Here is a 7,286-nt window from a genome sequence, read left to right on the forward strand (position 1 = left end):
CTCACAAATTAATTTGCCTAATTATATGGCCAGTCCAATGCTCACAATGCAATCGTAAATTAGCCAAGTTTATGCGTGCCAGCCAAAGTTTTTGCTCTCTTTCTCTTCCAGAACAAGTTGGCTACAAGTCAAGCAAGTTGGCCAACCTGCGGCCACGGCCACGGCCCAACGCGATAATGTTATCTAAACAAGCATAAAGTTTTGCATCAAGGGCTAAAAATCTAAATATTATTACCAGCATCCGGTGCATGCAGCATGCGCCTTGTACCTTGGCACTGATTTACTTTCTGCACTGCAACTGCAACTGCAACAGCAACAACCACAACAACTAGCTGATTGGTCACTTTTATTTTTAGCCACAACGTTTGCGTCGCTTGATTATAGTTTAAGGCAAATTGCCTATGTGTGTATGTGTGTGCCTTAATTTGCTTCAAGGAAGTTGCAACTTGCTGGCAGGCAACTGTGTGTGCTGAGTGTGGCATATAAACAACATTGTGCCACAAACTATAAACATAATGTGGCCTGTAAGCCAAAGCCCTAAAAACAGCGCACATTGGGCATATGCATTTTGTTTATTTACATAAAAATTTATAAACTTAAAGCCAGTTGATTAAATGCAACTTTGATAGCAATCAAATAAATCAATCAAATATTTCTTGCTGCCATCAATTTTTAGATTGCGTTTCTAGATCGTGTGCAAATGTTTTTCTTATTTGTCAACCCTTGTCCGAGCTACCCAAAAATTTAAAACTATCAAACGCATTCAAGCCATAAATATATGCATAAACGCCTCAATAAAATGTGTAAGCTATGCTAAACTAAAACAATTTGTTAGCCTAGGTAGCTTAGCTTAAATTCAATTGAATTTTCTTTCGCATAAACCCATGCAGCTTAGTGTAGCGCACAGCTTCAGCTTCAGCTCCAGCGCTAATCAAAGGCAATAGCAGTGTTGACATTTTAGGCATTTTATAGCTAGAGTTAGCTATGGCTAAAATATATGCTGAATGGCTATTAGCTAGATAGCTCAATTAATTTAAAAAGTGATTTAACTCTTTTGTAAAATACAGACAAAACTTTTGGCAAACATTTTCGCCTTATGAGTTGAGTAAGAAATAATTTAACGAATACGTAGAGAGCTAATTGGTTGCTACTACTTTAAGTTTTAACTAACAATTCAAACACCAAACATTGTCGCTCAATGCCTGCGCTACTAACTAACCCCTTCCTGAATCTCTCCTAACACTCTGTGCGGACTATAGACAGAATTGTCTTTTGTCTTTAACGCAGATGTCTTAGCTTTGAATCTTAAGCCATGCATTTTAATTAATTTTAATATTATATACTAACACTAACTCATATCGCATTAGAGTACTGCGGTTTTGCCAATCCCTGCAACAAATTTTAGATTAGCACGCCACGTAAACATTTTATTTTCTTTTACTTGTAGAACATTTGATTTAAAATCATTTTCTATAAATGAATAAATTTAGCATTTATTTCTCAATTGATAATTGGCTTAGCTATTTTATGAAATTCTGACAACACAAGGCCCAGACCCTAGCATAGCAGCTTTTGTTGTTGTTGTTGCCTTTTTAACTTGCTCCTAAACAGGAAGCGCAGCGAATTGCACATAAAATTGCAATGAGGGTGGGGAGGGAGTTGCTTGGAACATGCGACAAAAGTGCTGATTATTGAAATTAACTTTGATTTGTTTGTTGTTCAGCTGCATAGGCAAATTACAAACCAGCCAACTGACACTGCGACTGTGACTGTGTTGCATAGTTGCATGCCCCTGGTCGCTGCAAATGGAAATTGCTGTGAAAAAATATGAACTACCAATTTCTTTTGCAGCGTAACAAAAAAGTCAACGAATTCTTTTTTTTTTTTTGTTATTGCAGCAGCTACTCTGACAGTTCTGGGGCAGGCAGGCAGGCACTTTGGTGCGGCAGGCAGCGGCGCTGGCGCTGGAACTGGCTCTGGCTCTGCCGAGACATTGACACAATAACACCTAAAGTGGCTTTGTCCGCCCCGCAATATTGACTGTCAGAAAGTGCGCACGCCAGCACAAGCCCTCCCACCCACTGGCAACAGTAATACAGTTACGATATGGGCACGCCCACGTCAAGGCCCATGGGGGGCGCGCTGGCCTGTGTGGCACTTGTAACTGACTTTGCTCGCTGTATTCATGCATGAATTTTGAACGAAAATTTTCATACCTTTTTCGCAATATTCTTGCGCTCTACCTTTTTTTTTTTGTCACTCGCTTTGGCCTGGGCTCGCTCTTAAGTTATTTTTTTTTTTTGCTGTGCTGTGTCTTTGGCGCGATTTTCCGCTACGCTGCATTTTTATTACACGTGTGCAAGAGCGAGACAAAAGCACAAAACTTGACTAACTTTTTGCACAGTTTTCGTTTTAGCATCGCTTGTCAAAGGCAGCCCAACTAACCAACCAACCAAGCCTGGCAATTGAAGTCGGCAGTCGGTCCAGGCGGCGACGCCTTATTGCAAATTGCTAGAATTGCTTTTGGCCTTAGGGGGGTGAAAGGCACAGGGGCGTGTGGCTACAAAATCTAACTGCACTTGATATTTGCCACCTGGTAGCAGCTGCTGCCTACTGCTGCTGCTGCTGCTGCTGCTGCTAATGCTGCTGTTGGGGCAACCCGTGTTTGCTCACTTATTTGCCACACTTGACCAAAAATCAATTGGCAACGACAGGCACAGAGACGCAGACACACACTGTGTGCCTTGCCTTGGCCATGCCGTGCCACGCCATGAACGTTGGCCACACCAGATTATGTTGTTTAACAATCAAATAAGTCACGCGGCGCTTAACTCAGCTCAGGTGGAAGCAACAGCAACAACAACAGCAACAAGGCAACTTCAAAGCCAAGAACAAAGCTATGGATCAACGAAGTTTTGATGCTCTGCAGAGCTGCATTGAACTGCTGCAATATACAGATAATAAAATATGAAGCAATATTTATTTAAAAATATAAATTCAAAATATCTATTATGCATTATTGCTGAATTTATAATATAAGCTTTAAAAAACAAGCTACAAATATTAAATGGGCAGCAATATTTTAAGTTCAATAACTATAAAAATTCATTTCTTCAAAAATTAAAAGTAATTAGTATAAAACACACTAAACAATTTACGTTTTTCTTTTTTATAACAATATTTGATTAATTTCACATTATTTACATTATGATAAAGATATTGTTTAATTCTAAAAAAATTATATGTAATAAGCTTAGGAAATATTACTATGTATAATTATATTATTTATATTAAAAATCACTTAGCAATCTTACTATGTTTTATATTTATTTGGTGGCTTTGCAATTCGAACGCGCTACTGTTTGCCTCGTCAAGCTGCCACACTTAGTGCAAATAACCCATAAATGTGGCACACACACACACAAAGACACACAGCGCAACATCAACAAGTTCTGCACGAAAGATTTTAGCTACCTTTTGACGCGAAACTGAACCCTGCCATGTGTCCGTCCCCGCTTGAGTATAAATATGCTGTCTACTCTTGATATGTCTGTCTCTTTCTAGCCTTGCTGTTGCTATCTCTTTTGCGTGTGTGTGTCTCTGTTCATTGTCTGTTGTCTCTGGCAATGCATTGTGGCTTATTGTATAAGCGCGTCCGTCCAATGTGGGCGTTTTATGTGGCCAAGTTGCTGTTGTTGTTGCTGTTGTTGTTGCTAGTTGTTGTCTGTTTGACTGGCCTGGCTCTGGGCTGTGGGCTCAGGCTGTTTGTTGTGATTCTTGATTCGCATATGCCCGTGGCCGTGAGTCTACCTTTGGCTGTCGCCTTGTGCCCTGAGCCGTGTAAACATTGGCGCGTGCCAACAACAGCAACAGCAACAGCAACAACAGCAACATTGGCATCAACAATACAACACCTTAATGTGTGCGCCTGCCTGGAACTGATTCTAATCGCTTGTAGTGTGGTGTTAATGCTGATATTTCAATTAATTTTTATTAGTTCAACTCGTTATGCGCATGACTGCCGCCCACTTAGAGTTGCTGCTGCTGCTGCTTATGAAAAATGATAAGTTGCTAGCGTTGTTTGGCATAGTGTGTTGTGCTGCCCTTTTATGCTTTTAACTCACTCTCTCTCTCTTTTTATTGCTGTTTTGCTTTTTGTCTTTTTCCATGAACAGCTCAATCAACTAACAAGCTTAAGCCCATAAGCTTAGCATTGGCCCAAAACGGCAGCAGCAACAACACCTCGGCTACCCATATCAGCTATATGTACATGACCTATCGTAGATCCATCAATTTGCATATTGCAGCAGCTCTGGCTAAAGGCAGCGCACCTATAAATCCTTTGCCTGCCTGTTTGGCTCTTTTGCACGCCGTAAATAACGCCGCCCCCCCCGCTCTCAACCGGACAGACGGGCTAGCAAAAGCTCCGACGCCGCCAATCATTTATCAAAAATATTATCAATCAGTCAATAGATGAAATGGCTTGACGAATGTCCCACAAGCGGCCTGGCAGGCTGGCAGAGCCTCTGGCTCACACTTTACTCGCATCACTGTTGACAAGGACTCTGGGCCTGGAACCCAGTGCCGGGTGCCGGCTTTAACTGGTCAACAGCCAATATAACCAAGAGCAGTCCGAAATAAAATAGCAGCAGCAGCAGCAACAACAACAAATAAAAAAGAACGCACAACGAACCAACTGCCCTGCATTTGATTGATTTCAGAAAATGAAGAAAAATCGTGTCGAAATGCCAAGACAAAGTGAACAGCGCCAGCAACTGAAATTGCACAATGACTGTGCGTGCTTTTATCTCTTTCACTCACTCGTGCTCGCTCTCTTTCGCTCTCGCTTGCTGTTTTCTATGTGTATTGGTTAGTGGCTGAGTGAAAAGCACTTACCAATTTTTTGCTCTTCTTAGTAGCCAAGCTGGCTCAAATTTCAATTTGGGTCAAAATGTAAATGGTGTAAACATTCTATGCATATAGCATAGGTAAATTGAACGGGAAATATGATTGGAAAAATGTTTGATGCCACAGCTAAAAGTCTGCCTGATAAGATGTGCAGAGCTATGGCCAACAATGAAACCAACAATATTTTTTGCAATGCAAAATGCAAAACAGGCTTGCAAATTAAAAGTCGACAAATAAGCATCCAAATGGCGGATATGCTTACCTGATATATCCGAAATTAAGCCTTGACTGTTCAGTAATTCAACTAAACTGCATAATTTTATTTTGATAGCATTTGCTTTTGAAGCAGTGAACTAAACTAAAATCAATTGAAATTTGAGCAAGCTGGAAAAGGTAGTCAGGCACAGCCGACAGTATGAGACGCTTTACATTCAAGCAATGCATTAAATATGAAAAATCATATAGATGCCTGAGGTAGAACCTGATCTAATTAACTTAATCAAGCATATATATCAAATATTAAAAAATCTTCACAATTTTCGAACGAGCAGATAAGTATCTGGTTAAAAAATTGCAAGTTGTACGTTCTGATCTATCTTCCTATTATAGTAGACATCTTTTAATCAGAGGCAATCATTAGCTAACCATCGGATTATGTTCGGTGGCATGTTTATAATTAAATTAGTGAATGGTGAAGTTGACTCCTCACATTTGTTATGTTACATTAATAGTTCAGTTGCTGTCAGTAACTTAAATTATGTGAAACTCAAAAAAATTATATATGCAAAGCTGTGGAAAATATAACTGGCTAATGCTAGTTATACATTTTCTTAGAATTTTACAAAAAAAAATACATAATTATTAACTCTTATTTAGTTCTTAAATCTTTTAGGGCAAATGTTAAAGTTAATGAGAAAGCTCATGTTGTCATTTCTTTTGATTATTAAAGTACAAATCTTGAAAGCAGGATACAAATGTTGCAAGCAGGAACAAATCGCATGAGTTAAGATGCATTTACCGTTCTGAACATAACATAGAACTCAAATCTAGTTGGTTACAAGCTACGTGAATAACCCACCAACATTGTTTTGAAGCTTATGAGCAATAACATACTTCTAAATTGCTATTGGCATTATATATACAAGTACACATATGTGTATATATATATATAGTTTGCACATAGATCAGTGCAAGCTAATTGGGTGGTGTGGGTGGACTTTTGGTTTGAGCAGAGTTACTTCATCAGAAAACGATTAACAGTGGCCAGGTCGAGTAACAATGGAAATTTGATTATTGTGCCTAGGGGCAATACACGTACGCATGTAACTGCACTCACACACACACATACGCACATATATGCAACATTTGTGCTCTATTGTTTGCTGGGGTTTTTATTGTTATACATATCTTTTTTTATGCGGACTTATTCAATTTGCTCTGCAACATGTCAAAAAGTTTTGCGCAGCAAATGAAAAATGTGCAGCAAAAGTGCAAAACGCAGCAAACATGCTACAAAAATTACAACTTTTTCCTATGTGTGTATGCTCAGCACATTTTGTTCTTGTTGTTGCTTGTATTTTTTTGTTAGTTTGTCTGTGGCTTGTTGTTGTCTGTTGGTGTTGTCAAAAAGTATGCCAACGCTGGAGCCAGCCCTGATGGAGTGACAGTCGACTGCCAAGCGACAAGCAAAAGGGGTTAGATTGCTGTTGACAACAGCAACAACAACAACAGCAGCAGCAGCAGCAGCAGCAATATGGAGCGCTGTTATTTTAGCGTGGGTTATGGGGGGGTCAATGGATATGCCTGCTGCCTACCTCTGCCATAATACGCCAGCGCTTGTTGGCAGGCAACAGTTGACAAGTGGAGTGTGCGGCCAAATGCCTTTTAGTACCTCTTTCATCTGCAAATATTTGTGTTATTAGAATTTTTAAGCCAGCTACGTATAACGTTTTATTTTTTGTGTTGTCTTTTGCCGTTTTTTGTTTGCGACAACGTTCAAAACTATACAGTGGGTAGCGGTTCCTGGAAACGTATTCAATGCAAAAACACTGAAGAGAAATTTAATTGCTAGCTTTAGTACTATATTTGAATTTGATTGAATATTTGTTAAGATATATGTAAACATTAATTTTAACTACCATAAATAATATCTTACATATAATGTTCTAAGTCGATAATATTCCCATGCTTATTTTATTTAAATATTAAATACATATACCAGTAAATTATGCTATATCTTTTCTATCTTATTTTAAGAGTATTTATAAATTTATTAGAAATATTACATTGCAAATAAATATGTTTTGAATTCTATTTAATTTAAAGGCTAGTGCAAGTACTATTTCTTTATACTATTTGAAGAATAATTATTGATTATT

The sequence above is a fragment of the Drosophila busckii genome, chromosome 2R (assembly GCF_011750605.1).
Source record: "Drosophila busckii strain San Diego stock center, stock number 13000-0081.31 chromosome 2R, ASM1175060v1, whole genome shotgun sequence".
NCBI lineage: Eukaryota > Metazoa > Arthropoda > Insecta > Diptera > Drosophilidae > Drosophila > Drosophila busckii.